At 43.8% G+C, this 19,773-nt stretch overlaps 1 protein-coding gene across 1 annotated transcript in view; it reads left to right on the top strand.

The window, feature by feature from the left end:
* Positions 1-5,725: 5,725 nt before the first annotated feature.
* ZBTB8B (zinc finger and BTB domain containing 8B) overlaps positions 5,726-19,773 on the top strand; it is a 169,042-nt gene continuing 154,994 nt past the window's right edge. Inside the window, exon 1 of the mRNA XM_044082438.1 lies at positions 5,726-5,844. The gene's annotated coding sequence lies outside the window, so the exon portion shown is untranslated. The remainder of the gene's footprint in view (positions 5,845-19,773) is intronic.

Genomic DNA, 19,773 nt, shown 5'->3' on the forward strand with positions numbered 1-19,773 from the left:
TCCGCCTTCGGAGGCAGTCGGGGGAAGATTATCGCTGTACCCGGAAGCCTGGCTTTCCCTAACTCAAGACAAATGGGTACAGTCGATCATATCCGAGGGTTACAAAATTCCCTTCGTTCACGTCCCATCGCAACCAAAAAAATCCCTTCCAGACGTTCCACCCGGTCTAAGGGAACAAGCAGCTTTGGAAATTTCAAAGCTACTATTAAAAAGAGTCATCCAACCAGTCCCAGCAGACCAGCAAGGATCCGGAATCTACTCCAAATTCTTTTTGGTACCCAAAAAAACAGGGGACTGGAGACCCATCCTAGACCTCAGTCGTTTAAACAAGTTTGTCAAGAAAACAAAATTCCGGATGGTCACGCTACAGTCCATCCTACCCTTCTTGGGTCAGAACAATTGGATGTGCTCTATAGATCTTCAGGACGCGTACTATCACATCAAAATGAACCTACGCTCCAGGAGATATCTCCGCTTCAGGCTAGGAGCCAGTCACTATCAGTTCAGAGCCCTGCCCTTTGGTCTCACTACAGCCCCCCGAGTGTTCACCAAATGCATGGCAGTGGTCACGGCTCACTTGAGGCGCCAGGGATTCCAGGTGTTTCCATATCTGGACGATTGGCTCCTTACGGCTACCACCAGGCATCAGCTCTTACTTTCCAGAAATTTCACAGTGCAAACCTGTCAAGCTCTAGGCATATCAATAAATTTCGAAAAATCTGTCTTGTCGCCTTGTCAGTCTATTACCTTCATAGGCGCCAAATTAGATACGCAGACTCTGTCGGCGACGCTCACAGAGCAGAAGGTTTTAGACATTCGAAACCAAGATGTCCTTCATGGATGCATCTGCAGTCATAACAACTGGGTTGTCCTGTCGTCAGGCAGCCCTTCAGTCGGCCGGATTCCAAAGTCCGGGTCCGGCTTTGGCTGATGTCGCACTTCACCCGACGTCAGCCTCTGGCTGGTCTGTTATGTCTGATTCATCGGCAGAATCATCAGAGGACACAGGCTCGGGAGGCTCTGCACTAGCTCTCTTCTCTGGGGGCTGAGAGGCCCTGTCTGGGTGAGATTGAGATCCCCTAATTAATGAAATTAAATCTTCTGCCAGAGTAAGCATTTGTGAAGTAGAAGAGGGCCTGGTTGTAGGGGGTTTAACAGGCACTGTTTTAGTAGTTTTGGCTGCTTTAGCCCTGGCAAAGGCCTTAATGGACATGGCTGCTGGAGGCCTAGCAGCACCACGTGCTGGGGTAGAGACATCCAAGGGAATGGTGTCTGATAAGTCAGTGGCAACCACCGTAGTGGATAAAATTTCTGTGGCCGATTCAAGAGAAGTAGCAGGGGCCTCAGTGGTAGTGATAGATTCAGCTGTACTTTGATCAGTTTTCTCGGTTTCGAAACCGAGACACTCGCTGTTTGCTTAACCATGGTTTCGGCCAAACCGCGGACGCGGTGTCGGTCTTTATCTTTGCTTTAGCAGTTTGGGTAGTCGGAGGATCCGGCGGCATAATATACGCAAAATCAGAACCAAAACTGTTCAGCAAACTCCGACCGCCTAAGCGTTCGTCGGTTGAATGAAGCACAGGCCGAACAGGCTGCTACGTCGTGGGCTGGGCCTAAACAAGGCAGACAATAAGAGTGGAAATCTTTATGAGGTATTTGTTTCCCACAGGTTAAACAATTATTAACTTTTTCTGACATCGGCTGAGGCAAGAAAGAGTCCCCAACGGGTACTTAGCTTTAGAAGTCTTCAAGTAGTATTCGGTAGAAGTAATCTCTGGATCCGACCGACCGGCACTTGCGAACAGCTTCTGCTTCGGGCGCCACGCGGCAAGAAAGACTGAGGAAAATGGCGTTGGCTGATGCCTTTATACCCGAAGACCAACAGAGATGACGTCGGGTGAAGTGCGACATCAGGAGACACGAGACCCGGACTTTGGAATCCGGCCGACTGAAGGGCTGCCTGACGACAGGACAACCCAGTTGTTATGACTGCAGATGCTATCCAGTTCGGACATCTACATTTATGGTAGGTACAAAACTGTACTTTTCTCTACTTCTGAATTTGGTCAAAGTCAAAGTCAGGCTGGTGTTAAAGGTATTGGGACTCATGGCGGCAGCTATTCCTCTTCTTCCCTTAGTTCGCTTTTACATGAGAATCCTCCAGTGGATGCTCTTCACCCAATGGTCCTTTCAGTGACTCCCGATGTCCCATTCCATACTAATCACTCAAGTATGCAGAAACCAGCTATCTTGGTGGGTCACGTCACCTCAACTTCTCCAAGGAAGACCCTTCTCTCTTCCCCCTCCAGTTGCCACGTTGACAACAGATGCCTCCCTGATCGGGTGGGGGGGCATTATCAGGGCAGGACAGTCCAGGGCACATGGCAACCATTCGAGTGCCACTTGCACATAAATGTCCTAGAGATGAGAGCGGTGCTTCTAGCGTTGCAAGCCCTACACGACTCTCTTCCCTTGGGGACTATTGCAATTCAGACGGACAACATGTCCGTGGTGTGGTACATCAACAAACAAGGTGGAACCAGGTCATACCCCTTATGTCGAGAAGCACTCAGACTTTGGCAATGGGCGATCTCCTCTCAGCGTTTTCTGACAGCAACGCACATCCCCGGGAAATCCAACGTCATTGCAGACAAATTGAGCAGAGCAATCCTCATGCCACACGAGTGGTCTCTAAAGACGTCAATTCTAGAAGAGGTATTTCTAAGATGGGGTTATCCTTGCTGCGATCTTTTTGCTACTCCCCAAAACAGCAAGTGTCAAGACTTCTTCACGCTTTTCCGTTACCAGGCCAACCCACCAGAGACTCTAGTCCACGATTGGCCCGGGACTTCTGTATGCCTTTCCAGAGTTTCCATTGATACCTCGTCTAATACAGAAAGCCATCGCGATGAGAGCGACCATGATCCTCATTGCCCCTTACTGGTCTCGACAGATATGGTTCCCCTTTCTTCATCGTTACCTTTTGGAGCAGCCTTGGCATCTGGACCCAGTACCAGACCTGATTACCCATCAGTCGGGTCAGCTGCACCAATCTCTGTCTTCCCTAAACCTCACAGCATGGTTTCTCCAATTCCTACCTTAGCCAGGCTTCCCTCAATATCTCGCTCGGTCAGAGATATATTAATAGCCTCTCATAAATCCTCTACCCGGAAGATTTATACTAGTAAATGGAAACGTTTTTCCTATTGGGCATCATCGAAAAACATTGATCCTTTTACTGCATCTATCCAATCCATTTTAGACTTCCTGGCGGAACTTTTTCACTCAGGATCGTCTGCATCAACAATCAGAGTTCAGTTGGCTGCCATTTCTAATTTTCATGTCGGGGTTTCAGAATCTAGCATAATGGCTCACAAACTCTGTAAGGCCTTTCTAAGAGGTGTATTTCTCCTCAAACCTCCGATCAAAGACCCTCCACCTCAATGGGATTTAAACTTGGTTCTGGCATCTTTGATTCTTCCCCCCTTTGAACCAGCGGCTTCATGTTCTCTGAAGTTGCTTTCCTGGAAGACACTTTTTCTGGTGGCCATTACTTCAGCGAAAAGAGTTTCAGAATTGCAAGCCCTCTGCAGTCGTCCTCCTTACCTACTTTTTCACAAAGACAGAGTATCTCTCCGGACGAATCCCTCCTTTTTGCCAAAAGTCTCCTCTCAAGTTAACCTAAACCAGGTTATTGATCTTCCCGTCTTTTTCCCTAATTATTCAAATAGATCAGAGCAAAAGCTGCATTTTTTGGATGTTCATCGCCAACTGAGATATTACTTAGACAGAACCAAACATCTCCGGAAATCTGATCAATTGTTTCTGTCATATGCAGAAGGAAGGTTAGGCCTTCCAGTTACCAAAGTGTCTCTGTCTAGATGGTTAACTTCCACGATTACCTTCATCTATGAGATTAGACATCAGAAATTACCCTCAAGACCTAGAGCTCACTCAACCAGGGCATTAGCTACATCCATTGCCTTTCAGGACAGGTTGCCAATAGACTCAATCTGTGCAGCAGCCACATGGGCTTCTCCTCATACATTCATTTCACATTACAAATTGGACATGGTTTCTAGAAGCCGTGCCAATTTTGGTTCCACTGTTCTCAAGAGTCTGTTCCGATAGGCCACCGGGATAAGGTGCTAGGGACGCGGTCCCATCCAGCAAGAATGAAGGCGAGATTGACAACTTAACATTAAGAAGTTATGTACCTACCATAACGTTCCATGTTAGTTGTCTTCTTCTCGCCTTCTTTCTTGCGTCCCACCCTCCTTCCCCCAAGCCCGGACAGACCGACAGGAATTGTTTTGTGTTTCTTTTCCGAATCTTGTTATTCCATTTTGCAGTCTAGTATTGCTTGGTATAGCTACCAAACGAGATCTGAGTAGTTACCGCCTAGCATTGTGGGATATAGGGGAGCCTCGAGCCGGTGGAATTAGCTCTCGAGCTTTTTAGTGTGCCGAGTCGGAGCCGAGGATCGGCTCCGAACCCATCCAGCAAGAAAGAAGGCGAGAAGAAGACAACTAACATGGAACGTTATGGTAGGTACATAACTTCTTATTATACACACACTGCACACAAAAATGCCAGGTAGGCGCTTGCATTATACAGGGTTATACAACTCTGCAAAATTGTATTGAACAGGAAAACATTATTCCTCATATTAATACCCACCCATTCATATGAAATTCAAACGCTGTATTAAATGGAACTTAACCTCAGACACACAGTTAGATGGGCTATCGCACCAAGCACCCGCAGCCCATCCCCTATTACAGCATCATTGCATACTTCCAAATTCTTCTGCGTTGATGTCAGTTCTGATAACACTGAAATGTTCAGTTCTCTGATAGGAACGATGGGCTTGTAGTCCGACACAACTGCTATACCTTAAACAGCACGTTTAACATAAACCGAGAGCATCTTAAGTGAATGGGATCATTCCAAGCACTAGCAAATCATACACTTCTCCATAAATGCAAAACGTACCATCTCAAAATAAAAAAAAAAGAAATGATCAGTAAACACAACTTCAGATTTAATCCTTGAGGAACTTTTCTAACTATGGCAACGAATCACCCCAATACAGTTGCAGTCATCCTGAAACACGAAGATGCTGAGCCTGAGTTTAACTAAATTACCGTTCCTTAATTTGCATCGGATCTATCTTGCAATTTTTCCGTTGTGAAGTAGCTCGGTTTGTGGACACGCCCCTGTGTTGGAAAGCGTGATGACGTGAGCAGGAACACACAAGCGCATGTGCAACAATTCAGTGATGGGGATTGAAAACCTGTGTGCTGTTTAATTGTTGCAAATATTATGTATTGGAGTTGACAGTTGACTTAGACATCTTTTAATGTTATGAAGCACACTATCAAAGTATAGTTTGTTTTTTAATAAGAAATGCAAGCAGATTTGTATCTGATGTGGACATCTGCCACAAGGTTTAATATGTAGACTTGTTCATCAAATTGCTGGAAACTTTTTAAAGTGTGATGTGCTATACTGCTTGATTGTAGCTTAAAGGAAATCACTCATTTTCACTGTGCAACATCATTGTAATACCGTTTGTTCACAAGTTACACTAGATTGTTTGCCACCTATTTCAGACAGTAAATTATAGGCCACCATAAAAGCAGGTTATTTATCTGTACTATAATGTTTCCGGTCAACCTTGAATCATGTTTCATACTTACGTGGTGCATCCTGCATGTCTCATTTTTACATAAGATTTAATGCCATAATGGAGTGGAACGGAAGACGACTCTCTCAGGCAACAAGCTGTTTTAAAATATCTCCGATCATGGCTCCCCTTCCTCCGGCTGCTCCAGACTCCAGGTAAAAAAAAAAAAAATGTGACTGCTATATTTATTTTTGCAGAACATCCAGACCAGATTATTTATTTACTCATATTTTGGCCCATTCCGTTTCTCATAAAATTGTATTTTTCTAGCAAATCACTGTGGTAGTGGCCGATCTTAGAAAATAATGGCAGGCTGCAGAGACATGTCACATTATCGTATATCTGATTTTCAGACTTCATCCTTCAGAAAATTCATGCTATGCAAAATCTGTTATCTGACTGCCAACATTCTAAGTTTGGAAGAAGGTCTGGGTTCATCCTAAAACTACAAAAGTTCAAGCTCTATGTTTTCAGGGAGAGGAGAGGAGTTATTTGGAGCACCCACCGACTCCTCTGATATGCAGAATCTGAGCTGAAAATTCTTGCTGATTTTCTGCATTAATATAACTGCCATTTCCTACTGTCAAGTGAAGAACTTCCTTTATCTTCTAAGACCTACTTTTCGATTTTAAAAATTGAGAATATTACACTGAAATGAGCAGGGCATGTACTTTCTCGATTTAATTTGCCCCTTTCTTGTGGTACTCTGTGTGGTATTTATGTTCTCTGTTGATGTTAAGGCAGTTCTTACTTTCAGGATTTATTTTCCCTTTAGGTTTATTTACGTGAATGATGAGGTGCTGATGTCACATTTAATTCTTCTTTCTCATTGTAGGTAGCAACAGACAACATTCCATCCTGTTTGATGCCATGAAATTTTGTTTTGCTTTGTCTAGATGTTTTGACATGGTCTGTATGTGATGAGAGGCAGTTTCACACCTTAGCAGTACACTGTGAGATTTGTTCAAAGGAAATTATTGGAAGTTACAGTAAAAAGATTTAGCTTTTTGTGTGGGATAATAAGGTTACTTTGGAAGATAGTTTTGCAACTTAAGAATTAATCAAACAAGTGGAAAAATGCTGACACTAGTCAGAGAAGTCTCGATTCATACAACCACCATTTTAAATAAATGCAGAAACAAAACTCCTAATCATTATGGTATCTGGGTCATGTCACGTTGTAAGGGCACAGTGTGTCACTCTAGAAACTCCCTAAAACAATATTATGTTAGCATAGTGGCCCAATCCGGCAATATTTTACAGCAAATTATAAAATTAGCCTCTAATAATGAAAGGGGGTTAGTAGATTATTACTGCATAGAAGGTTAATTGTGTGTGTGTGTGCGTGTCTGTGTGTTATCGAAGTTGTTACTGGTTCAGATAGATATATAGGCTTTGAGGTCTACCTTTCCCAGTTGCCGGCATTCATATTACAGGAGACGAGCTCTGCCGGCATATACTTGTATATTGCATTTTGGGTGAGGTAGTTTGCAGCAAAAGATTAACCACCTTGAGGAGGGAGTAAAATATAATAAAAAATCGGTGTGCATTGTATAGTATATTGAAAATGCTGTTCTGGAAAGGCTTTATGAAAAATTGAAGAAAAAGGTACAATATGGTAAGTTTAGTATGCTAGAAGTGAAATACAGTTTATTTATAGAAACAGGAATAATCTAACAGGATGCTTAAAAAGGTGTACATTTTTTCAGAATAAAATATGACACGCGTTCAAATGTTTAAATAAAATGCTATTTTGGTTATATTTTGTTTTAATATTTTGTCTGTTCTTCAATTTGTGTTTGAATGATGGCATCCCGCAATTCATTTGGAGTGGACGGGGCTATATAATTATGTATGCAAACTGTATGTTAATCAGCGTACAGGTTTGTACCTATTTTCATGGGCCTTTGTCCAGATTTTTGATGTTTCCAGGTTGAGAGGTATAACCGTAACCCCTTTCTGAAGGTTATTTATTTACTCACTTACTTTCTTACTGTTTAGTAAACAGATAGTTGGACTGGTCCAGAGAGCCTTTTCAGCCACAGCTCAGACAGTGCACTGACACACAGGCCATAATATGTAGAACATTGTGCGATAGTAGTTGAGAGTTCTGTCTCTCAATCTCTGGGGTCATTCCCGACCTCTGTTTACAGTCTGTGTGGAGTTTACACATTGTTCCTGTGTCACTGAGTTTCTCTGTATAATTTATTTTCCTGTTGTGTTACCAGTACATGTTGGTTGAGATGCTCGAAAGTTCCATATGTACTTGGCCTTGCGGTTTGGCGTATGTCTAAAAAGAATTCTCATTGGACTGTTAGCAAATTATTAAATCAGTGAATTAGAACTGCATTTAAAATGATTGTATGTATGAATTGGAAAGCCTACTGGGACAATAAAAGGGAAGAGTCGGGGTGTATATCCAGAGTAGAAATGACAAAAGACTTTTAAGTACATCATGGATGTTCGCAAAATGCAGAAAAATGTTTTCAGCTAAAAAGAAAGAAAGGAAGGTATACATAACAAAATAGAAAAGAAATTCCTTAGAATATTAGCTAATTTAATAGCTTACCAGTGAACTTAGCTGCAGTGAGGGAGCTCCATGAATGATCCTGGAGACTGTTAAGACATATTTTATTTGCGATCTTGTGTTCCGTATAGTACTTAACTGTTTTCACAGTTTATCTGCTGAATTCAAGAACATGATGCTTTATGACTCTTATGGAGCAGTTTATTGGGTAAAAGAAAGGTGACAGATAAATGCTGTACCCGTTGATTGCATTATCTTACCTGATTTCTGTCATTTTTTTGCACATTGATGAGCTGGGCTGTGCAGATGCAGAGATGCACCACACCTTTGTACATGAGGTCCCAGAGATATTTTTTGGTAATGATGATGATGATAAACCTAGAGACAGCGGTTATGCCAAAGTATGTGATATATGGATGACCTTGACATCAGTGTTGGACATTATGGTGGTCTGCAGGGACTATGCACGTCAGTCAGGGACATTAGGACATGTTGACATTATTGTTGCGTCTCAGTGATGTGTGACAGCCAGTACATACTCCATTTACATTCTGTTTGGCACATAGTACAGCTTTCTCTACCTGTGCTGCATAGCCATATTCAGCATTTTCCATGCACAGGGTAAAAATGTAGTCCTAGCACATACATGCATATATCGTGTATGTTTACTTTATGCTAGTTCCATTATATAGGAATAGCCATTCCATTTGTGCTACAAACATCTCTCAACTGTACAGACTTTTGTAGAATGTCCAAGAGTTTTACCTCAAATTTTTGGCCTGTTTTTCATAAAATTGCAGTTTTCTGACAAATTATTGGCAAGTCATTAAAGATTCAAGACAGAAAATACTGACAGACATTTGAGTTTCAGACTTCATACCCTTCAGAAATTTCACTCTAAAGCAAAACCGGTCATTCTATCAACTTTGTAAGTTTGTAAGAGCAATATTTATAAATTGTCCCTATTTTTGGGCCTTTGTCCCACCATTATTTATGGCTTTGTCCAAATTTCTTGCTCTAAGAGGTTGAGAGGTGTGGTTACAAAGCTTAAAATTTGAATCTAATTCTCCATTGCTGTGTCCTTTAGGTAAGGGAAGATGGGACTTAAGTTGTTAAAACAGTTCCAGTGTGTCCCTGTCTGTATCAGATGCAGCCACTGCCCCCCTGTAGTTTTGCTGGTGTTGTGACTGTTGTCACCGTGATTATCTTGTGCGCTGAGGGCAGATTTTATCTTTAAGGAATTGAAAGGACAGATGTTCTTCGTGTTTCACTGTTGCAGTCATCACATTTGGGTTATCTGCCTGCAGGTAGCCCTCAGCCGGCCTGAATACCAGATCTGATATTGTTAATCCTCGTTCATTCCTTGCGCATGAGACATTTTCCAAGCTCGCGTTAGCTTCAAACTCTCAAGCTAAACTGTTACCCACAATCCCCCTCTCCTTGTTATCTCAGATTTCGTTTGCCGCATTGCCATTCGGTCATGTCAAGCTACTTCTCTTGAGCTAAGTACAGTCAGTTGTTGTTTAATAGTTTTACAGATTACTTTTGTGTCAGGAAAGTTCATATTTTATTGTCTCTTACCCTATCGCATCCAGCGTTCATAATTTCTTCAGGTTTTTCTGCTTCTTTCTTTACCACCTTTTCCACGAGGTATTCTCTCTTTACCATCGTTGGTAATCCCTTTCCCTTTTCTCTCATACCTTCGGGTACTCTCTTGTACCATTGCTGGTAACTTTTCTATTAATTAATTTGCTGTCATGGCAGATAAGAAATGTAGTCCGGGGTTTAAGTGGTGTTCTGATTGTGGACACAAACTGCCTACTTGTGATGCACACTCTTTGTTTGTTTATTGTTTGGGAGCTTCCCATTTGTCTGTTGCCCCACCCTGTACTATTTGTGAGAACTTTTCTAATAGAACCTTGTTGGAAAGGAAAAACAAGCTGTTACTGAAGGGACTTCTAAAAATCTCCCTTTTCAGAGGCTATTTCTGGGTCGGAGGCCTCAACCCCTCCTAGAACCCATAAGAAAACCTTGGATGTTCCTACTAAGGCTAAATCTTTGCCTCCGTCCCCAGCTGGGGACTCCCGCCAACCAAAACCTAAAAAGGCTAAAGTTTCGGCTCCGGAGCTTAGTCAGCCCCAGTGCTTTTGGTGCCTAGACCTTCGGCTCCATTAGTGATTTTGGCTCTGTCTTCTGCTGCAGCCTTCTGTATATCGGCACCGAGGGGCTCCTCGGTTCAGACCATTACCACTGTATCAGCACCAACCGTTCAGTCGGCGCAGACCTTGACCGCGTCAGTTCCAAGATCTACCTCGGGACCGATGCCTGTATTGTTGACTCCAGTTTTGTCGGTTCCAGCTTTGGCACCGACAACCACTTCGGCACCGATTCCTGTGTCGGTGCAGACCATGACCTCGGCACTGATGACTTCTTCGGTGCAGACAACAGTAGTCCAGTCTCTCTCTGCACTGTTGTCCTCTGCGCGGTCAGATGAGATGGGCACCGATTCTGCCTCTTCTGTGGACAGGCATGTTTCTCCCTCAGTCTCTGTGAGGTCCACTAGAAGCCTTTCCGAACATGTGTGGCGTCTTGTGGACCAGGTACTCTTGGCCAGAGATATCCCACCCCTCAGGAACTATCCTTCCTTGGGGGGTGATCACCCATCTCCAAAGACCCCTTCTTATTCTCCTCCTTCATTGCCTTTGAAGTCCATGGATATAGCACAGTCTTCCCCTTCTGCGGTTCCCTTTATGGATCGCACTAAGAAACCACAGTTGCCTTCGTGGCAGGAAAGTTTTGCTACGACCCAGGATGTCAGTTGTGACACGCATAGTTTGCTGTTCCACAGCCATCCAGGGACTCCGGGTCGGCAGGCTGAGACACTTAGGGGAGGGGTGACCCCTGTCCTAGACATGCACTCCTCTTCGGGTGGACCAGCCTTCCAACTGATGGAGAAGGCTTTCGCTGCTGCTGGTGATACCGGACTGTATATACCTCCGCTCTCCTGTGGCACACTGGTTTCACAAGTCACACCTAGCGGACACCGGGTGCAAGGGCCGCAGGACATATTCCCTCAGGAATCCCCTTTTCCGCTGTCTTCTCCAGCTTCTCCCGCTGAGGAGGTCTACCGGAAAAGTTCGTGTAAGAGGAAGCACATGGACTCCACAGAGGAGTCCCTCACCGAAGACACAGATTTCGATGAGGGGGAAGGATCCCCTCGGTCACCCTCTGAGGTATCCTTTGGTAATATCCTCGAAATCCTGAAACAGAGAGGTGACTGGCAGTCCTCTAATCCGACCTCTATGGAATCTGTGTTCCTGTAGGCCTTTCGCGCCCGGCCCCCTATTTCCTGGGTTACTCCACCTGCCGATGAGCTTGTCCGGCTCATTGTGCAGCATGCTTGGAAGGCTCCTGATACCGTCAAAGCTATTCCTCAGAGGCCAGGTAAGATGTTGTCCCCTCCTGCTTCTGATCCCCATTGGTCCAAAGGTCTTCCTGTGGATGCTTTGGTGGTGGCGGCCGCAACTAAAAAGGATCTGGCAGAAGAAGAAAGCCAGACTGTCCATCCGCCTAACAAAGAGTTCCGGGCCCTGGACAGGATAGGGAAGCGCACCTTTGCTTCAGTGACCTTTGCTATCAGGTCCCTGAATTATATGGCACATTTTACCAGGCTTCAAAGGGATCTGGTTTCTGAGCTCTCCGAAACCTTGGCTGGTGCCGTATCTGATGAGGTCCGTGACAAAGTGGCCATTCAGCTGGCCACCATTGAATCTATATCTAACTCTTCTATCCGACTGATATCTCACGCATCAGAAGGAGCAGCTAGAGCAGCGGGTTCAGCTGCGGTTTTGGGATGACACGCCTGGATGCGCTTGTGCAACTTCGCGGAACCCTTTAAGTCTTCTTTTCTTAATGCCCCATGGAGGCCTCCTCGTTGTTTGGGCCCAAAGTTAAAAGTACACTGGCCAGATGTGAACAGGACAGTAAGACCCTTTCTGCCATAGGTGTCCGTTATTCTTCCCCTCAACGTGCTTTCTTCCGAAACCAAAAGAGTGGGAAGATATGGTTCAAGAAATCTCAAGGTCCTTTCAGTGACACACAGACCGAGTTCTCCCCCAGAGGCAGAGGGGGAAACTCACAGGGAAGACGCTCCTTTCGGGGCAGAGGGGGTCTGCGTAACCAGGGTTTCAGGGATTCTTTCCCTGGTCAATCCTACCAGCGCTCCTGAAGAGCAGCCCAACTCCTTTCCTCTGGAGGTGGTTGGGGAACGTTTCTCCTTGTACCCTTCTGCCTGGCTAACCATCACCACCGATTCCTGGGTACAAAGGATCATAACCAGAGGTTATCATATCCCCTTTGATCTTTGTCCCGTCCCTTCAAAAAACCTTCCCGACGTCCCACCCAGTCAAAGGGAAGAAGCAGCACTAGAGATGGAAAAGCTGCTAAGAAAGAGAGTCATTCAAATAGTCCCTCCAGACCAGATCGGATCCGGATTCTACTCGACTATTTTTGGTGCCAAAGAAAACCGGGGACTGGAGACCAATTTTGGATCTCAGTGTATTGAACAAGTTTGTGAGAGTATAAAAATTCTTCATGGTCACAGTACAGTCTATCCTCCCGCTTTTGGAAAAAGACGATTGGATGTGCTCGATAGATCTTCAAGATGCGTACTACCACATAAAGGTGGACAGGCCATCAAGAGGATTTCTGTACTTCTGTGCGGGAGCCAGTCACTACCAGTTCAGAGTACTGCCCTTCGGACTCTCTACACCCCCCAGAGTGTTCACAAAGTGCATGGCAGTTGTCACAGCTCACTTGCGACTTCAAGGATTCCGGGTGTTTCCATACCTAGACGACTGGCTCATTTCCGCCCCCACCAGACATCTACTGGAAAAGGCCCTGGCATACTCTCTCCTCACTGCTCAAAGGCTAGGTGTCGAAAGATTTTACTCTTCTAACATATTCTGGAAGAATCACACCAAGTTCTTGTAAGCAAGTAAAACAGCTTTATTTTACATGCATGGAGATCTGCTACATGATAGTAATATGCCAGCAGTCTGGCTACTTGTACTTTGAGTTCTGCTTATATAGACCCTCCTGCACGTACATACACGTAGCACACAGAACATAAATTAGAAGTGATAGTTTGATTACTTGTTTTTACCAGCCAGTACCACAGTTATTCTTGCACCATTAACTTTATCAGCAGTTTAAGATTAACTCCTGCATTCCTCAGTGATCAACATTTTCCAGAACATTTCAGTTTGCACGCAGTGAACATTTTTCTGCTTAACCCTTTAAATACAGAATACAAAACATGTTGACTTCAGTATTTTTCCACATTTCCCCCCTTACAACATTTTGTATACTGTTTATTTTACACAATCCCAGATCGTTGTATACCTTCTCATAATCAGAGAAATATGCTTTTGTAGCATTGGCAGAGATAACCTTCGATATTATCATTTTGATACATGGTATGCAACAGCAGCCAAGCAGCAAAAATATGATTGCACCAGCACATACAGCAATTAAAATGTTCATCAACACAGAACCCCAGTTTCCAAACAGGTTTTGGAAAAAGTCAGTCAAGGGGTTTGAACCAGGTTTAGTCAGTTCAGAAACTTGTTGAATTATTTTTCCTTCGCCGCTAGGGTGAAATCGAGCGCCATACGGTTCTGCAACACTACTGTTCTCATCGCTGTTAATTCGTCCATCACCAATTCTAGCACTGAAAATGTCACATTACTCAGAGTCTCTAACAGTTTTGACAGTTTTCTCAGTTCTCAGATGGATTTTACTGTCCCATACGCTGGCAAAATACCAGCCCAAGCAATTACATCATCGCCTAGGTCCATATGTGAGAGTCCTTTGCTGCTGACGTGTGCCAAGTCATGGTGATAAATCCATGACGCATCAATGTTACCTACGGGATTAATAGGTTTATTAAGAGAACGTGCATTTCGTATTTTATCTTGAGGTAATACATTTGCGTATCTGATACCTGGTATCAGATATCCCAAAACAACTTCCTGACCAGCCATATGGTAACCATTTATATGCTTTCCTACCACAAATAAAATAACAATCATTTGTTTTGATGGTAATATTGGTTGCAAATTCATAACTCCCATTTGGCTTTAGCCCTTAAATAACAGGCCATATACATACAGCATTTTTCAACCAAACTAGTATCATTTACATTGATGTCTTTTTATAGCTCCAAACTTGGTCTCACACTGCCCTTCTAGGGTACAATTATGAACTATTGTCATATTACATAGGCTCAGCCCCACCTTAACGTTCCCAATCTTTTGAAAACACACTGTTCCGTTTTGGCACCCCAGAAAGGCAGCCACCTTGTCTCTCAGTGGTACTTCTGTGGTTTCAAACAACAAATTATTCAAGTATCATTTGTTCCCAGAGGGCTGTCCCTAACATTAAGCCACTATATACAGTAGGTATTGCAGTACATACCCAACAATTTGAGACATTCATTGAGGATGCATATGCATATTTAATCGCTTGATATGTATTAAAGTTTGGATGCCAGCTGGTGTGTTTGTCCCTTTTGAATGGCTAGCTTCATTAAAAAACAAAAATATTACAATCACAATAGTTATAAACAATAAAATATTGCAATAGAACCATTTTCTCTTATTCTCATTATTGTCCTTCATGGTTACTGCTATCTGTCTGTTCCTCAGGGGAATTCAATTTTTTATCTAACTTAAAATGTTTTACAATGTGTTAGGTGGATCCATGAGGACCTTTCTTTAATCCGAACTGCCATTGGAGTTGCGATGACTTCCGTGATTTTGTCGTCTCTTGAACCTGAAAAATAATCATTCGTTAAACAGCTGTTAGAATTGGTCAGCATTTTCCTCATGTACTCAGCTAACTCCTCACCCCCCTCACGTTCCGCAGGCAACAAGTTTTGCCACTGCGGGACGTAATAAGGTCTCCCATACAACAACTCAAATGGGGTGACTCCTTTTGAGTTGGGAGTTGTCCGCATGGAAAGGAGGGCTAGAGGTAGACAGGTAATCCAAGACTGATGTGTCTCGGCCATGAGTTTTCTCAACTTGCCTTTTAGAATGCCGTTATGGCGTTCCACCAACCCTGCTGACTGTGGGTGGTAGGCACAATGGTGTTTCAATTCAATTTGGAAAACTGTAGACAGTTTCTGTATGATCTGATTGACAAAATGCGTGCCGTTGTCAGAGTAGATGCGTGTAGGAAGTCCAAAGTGCGGGACGATGTGATTGACCAAAATTTTAGCCACTGATTGAGCATCCGGATGTGTCACCGGAAAAGCCTCAACCCACTTAGTAAATGCATCTACTATTACTAACACAAACTTCTTTAGTTGTGCCGGGTCCAATTCGACGAAAGCCATACACATTGTATGAAAAGGATAGGGGGTGTTGGAAATGATGCGAGCAACTCTGACCCCTCCCGTGGTATTTAGCACATACTATGCAGGATAGACAAAAACGTTTTGCATATGCAATAAAACCCTTGGTCCAAAAGGTACGGTGGATAATTTTAACCATAGCTGCAGGGCCCAGATGGGAAGGGCCATGCACAACTAGTGCTGCATATCTAAAAAGATTAGTAGGCAAAACATATTTATTATCCGGTCCCACATAGATTCCTTTGTTCTGCCTAACACCATACCTAGTCCAGCGTTGTTTTCCTGTACTGTGCTAAGTTCCTGCATGACTTGTAAGGTTTGCAAATCAAATTTATCTGTTGGTTGTAATTCTGTAGGTGTGGTTTCAAGTGAAAAGGTACTGGACATAGCTGCCTCTTTGGCTGCTTTGTCTGCTAGGGCATTACCAAGTGATACCGGGTCTTTAGCACGGGTATGAGCAGCGCATTTACAGATGGCCAAACCCGTGGCCGTTGGACGGCTTGTAGTAATTCAAGGATTAGGTCTTTGTGCATAATGTCTTTCCCGAGGTTGTAACCATCCCCTATTTTTCCATTGCTGAGCAAACACATGCACCGTAGAAGGCATATTGACTATCCGTATAGATAGTGACATTCCTGTCCTCTGAAAGGAGACATGCCCTTGTCACAGCAATCAGTTCCGCTGCTTGAGCGGATAAGTTCCCGAGGAGTGGTCTTGCCTCTATTATCTGAGTTGCAGTAGTAACTGCATACCCTACCTGCGTGGTGCCTGTTTCTGTTTTGCGTGCTGACCCATCTACAAACAGTGTCCAGTCCGCATGTAGTAAGGGTTGATCTTTAAGATCCGGTCTTGGTAGAACTTTAGAATGTATGAGATCTAAGCATACATGCGGAATACCGTCTTCAGCAACAGGTAGCAATGTCGCTGGATTTAAGGTAGTGCATCTCTCAATTGTCATGTGTGGCTGCGATAACAGCGTAGTCATACAAGATAAATGTCTGCTAGGTGACAGAAATGTTAACTTGTCCTGCAGAAGGATGACTGCTACAGAGTGCGGGACTTTTAACGTAAGATCATGGAACAATACCAACGTGGCAGACGCTTGTACCGCCAAAGCGGCTGCAATTACTGCTTGCACACAGTGTGGTAATGCTCGTGCTACTGAGTCTAATTTGCTAGAGTAAAATGCCAATGGTCTTAACTTATCTCCATACATTTGCATTAAAACAGATGTCATAAATCCCTGCTTGCAATCTACAGTCTGTATAAAGGTCTTACTGTAATCTGGAAACCCTAGTGTTGCTGACCCAGCTATCAGTTGCTTGATCCTAGTAAATGCCTGTACTGCCTTGTCTGTCCAGTGCAGCAAATGTTTGGCTGCCATCGGTATTGCAAAAATTAAGTCTGATAGTGGGTGCACTTCTTGGCGTGGTTGGGAATCCAACTACGACAGAAGTTCGTAATGCCTAAAAGGACATCATTTCTTTTTTGTAGTTGGCATGGGGCTTGTAAAATAGCTTTCTTTCTGCTGTCATCTATACGCCTGCCCTTCCCAGAGATAGTATAACCCAGGTAACGACTTTTAATTTACAAAATTGTAACTTAGACTTATTTACCTTATGTCCTTCGTGTGCCAGAAAGTGTAGTAGTCGAATAGTCTCGGACTTACAGAGTTCTTCCGTAGTCGCGGCCAGGAGGATATCATCCACGAACAGCAGTAGGTGGCACCCTTGGGCTGGTTGGAACTGAGCCAAATTGGTGGACATCTCTTGTGAGAAGATGGTCGGACTTTCGCAGTATCCCTGCGGTAACCTGGTATAGGTATAACGCTTGCCCATAAACGTAAATGCAAACCAAAATCTACTATCTTCCTGCAAGGGAATAGAGAAAAGGCATTACTGATATCAATTACAGAAAAGTAGTTATCCGTTGGAAGGATATCGTTCAGCAGAATAGACGGATCCGGGACTATGGGGCCCGAGGTACCACCGGCATTTATTGCCTGTAAGTCTTGTACCATCCTCCATGTCCCATCCGCTTTTTACTGGAAATAAGGGTATTACGGTGAGTCTGTGCACAGAATTAATACTCCAGCTTTCAAAAGTGCTGTGATTACCGGTAAAATGCCCTCCTCTGCCTTTCTGCTCAAGGGATACTGCCGTTTATGAGGTCTAAATTCTGACTTGGGTGTAATCTTTACCTGTCCTGCCGTTCTAATCAGTCCGATATCGTGCTGACCCTGCGACCATAATGAGTTTGGAATCATCTGCAATTGAGATTCTTCCATGGGGTAAGGAGACATAGTCATAATGTCCCAGGGGATTGTATCGGTTTGTCTTCCCTGAGGTGCACGGTCGGTCTGGCTTGTGTAACCCAGTTAAGTTTTTGAACCTGAATGCCCTTACCTGCCAACTGTTCTGGTGTCCATCCTACCCATTCAGTTATTTTCTTACCCACGAGGTACCATGACATTCCTTCACCCTCCGTGACTGAAATATGTGTGGTTAATTCATTCTTATACAGCAGCTGCATATCCCTTGTAAGGCTACATGTGACTGCAGAATTACCTAGTGTGTCCCAAAAAGGCTATGCAATACTAGTTTGGTGTCTTTAAAACTATGAAATTTCTTTTCAGTATTCTAAATCAGGTCCGGCACATCTTCTGTAATACATTGTGCAATGTAATGGATCTGACACCTTCGGATTTGTTATGCCGTATTTGCTTAATGCCAAATTTGTAAGAGCCGTCACTACACTCTGGGGGCCTGTCTCTATCAAATCATTACTATACCAGTAATGTAGATCTCCCTGCCCCTCTAATAGCATTGCACTATTCAGTTCTATTCTCCTTGCCACCATCCCCGTGGAGGTTGGGACAGCTGCTATACCGAACACTTGCATTAAATCTCTTCCTAGTAAATGTATTGGGCAGATTTTTGAAATTATTACTTGGAACCGTATGGTTTGGTTCGTCTCTGGGTCGGTAAACCACAGAGGTTTGGACAATGGCTCTTTGTAAATACGACCATTTGCTGCTTTTACAAGCACATATTCATCCGAGGTAACATCGGATGATATGGCAGTACTTCTGACTAACATTCGAGAAGCCCCTGAGTCACAAAGAAATTCTATGTCTCGGCCCTCAACTTGCAACGTGATCACTGGTTGGGATTCCAATTGCATAGTTGATGCTAGTGCTGTTAGATTTACCATTTGATATTTCTCATTTTCTGCCATTTCCTGTCCCCACCCATCGTCTTCACTTGTACCTACTTTCCCATTCTCACTTTCTTCTTCTTCCTCATACCCTCCATCTACATCTTTTGACCGTCATATAGTCATGCGGTACCACCGAAGCAACCATCGGTTTCTCCGGTCCTCTGCAATCTCTGGCGAAATGTCCCTTCTTACCACACTTAAAACATTCCCCTCTTTTGCCTACCTTGAAATCCTCAGAATGACTTATGCCTCCCGTCCTCGTCCTCTTCCCTGCCACGCCCTCTTCCGCGATTTGGAACCTTGAACTAACATTAAAGTTCCATCTTCACTAACTGTAAAAGTCTGGGCTTTTTATTTTTTTTTCCTTCAGGTATTTCTCAGCATGTCTAGCATAATCCATAAGGGGCTGTAGACGCTGTCCTGTGTGTGATCATATGCTTTTGTATAAAGTTACCAATGGCTGTCTTGCAGCCCTTTAGGAATGCATTTTCAGTTGCTGTTCATAGGGCGAGTCATTGGCCTGATTTTCTGCCTTAATCAACCCACTATGAGCATCAAAACATTGTGTGAGACGATGTAGATAATTGTCTACGGTTTCGTCATCTGATTGAACGCATTGATTAATGCAAGTCCAATCTGCTTTGGGCTTCCAATGTTCTTCTATTTTATCTAGGAGAGTCTTTATTCTGGTTCTACACACCGGAGTTAAACGGCAAGGCTCCCCTTCCTCTGGTAGCAGGGGTCCCAAGTTCCGCAAATAAGGTGCCAATCAGGTCCTAGGATTTGCCTTATTACTTGTTCAAATTCTACAGCGTTTAATCTATAACTCATTCTCATGCCCCTACGCCTGTATGGAATTTACGCATATCTACTTTTGGATGGGGAATCCTCTACCGCTTTTCGATATCATCATGGGTCCAC

Source organism: Protopterus annectens, chromosome 1.part1, assembly GCF_019279795.1.
Source record: "Protopterus annectens isolate FY-2018-M chromosome 1.part1, PAN1.0, whole genome shotgun sequence".
Taxonomy (NCBI): domain Eukaryota; kingdom Metazoa; phylum Chordata; order Ceratodontiformes; family Protopteridae; genus Protopterus; species Protopterus annectens.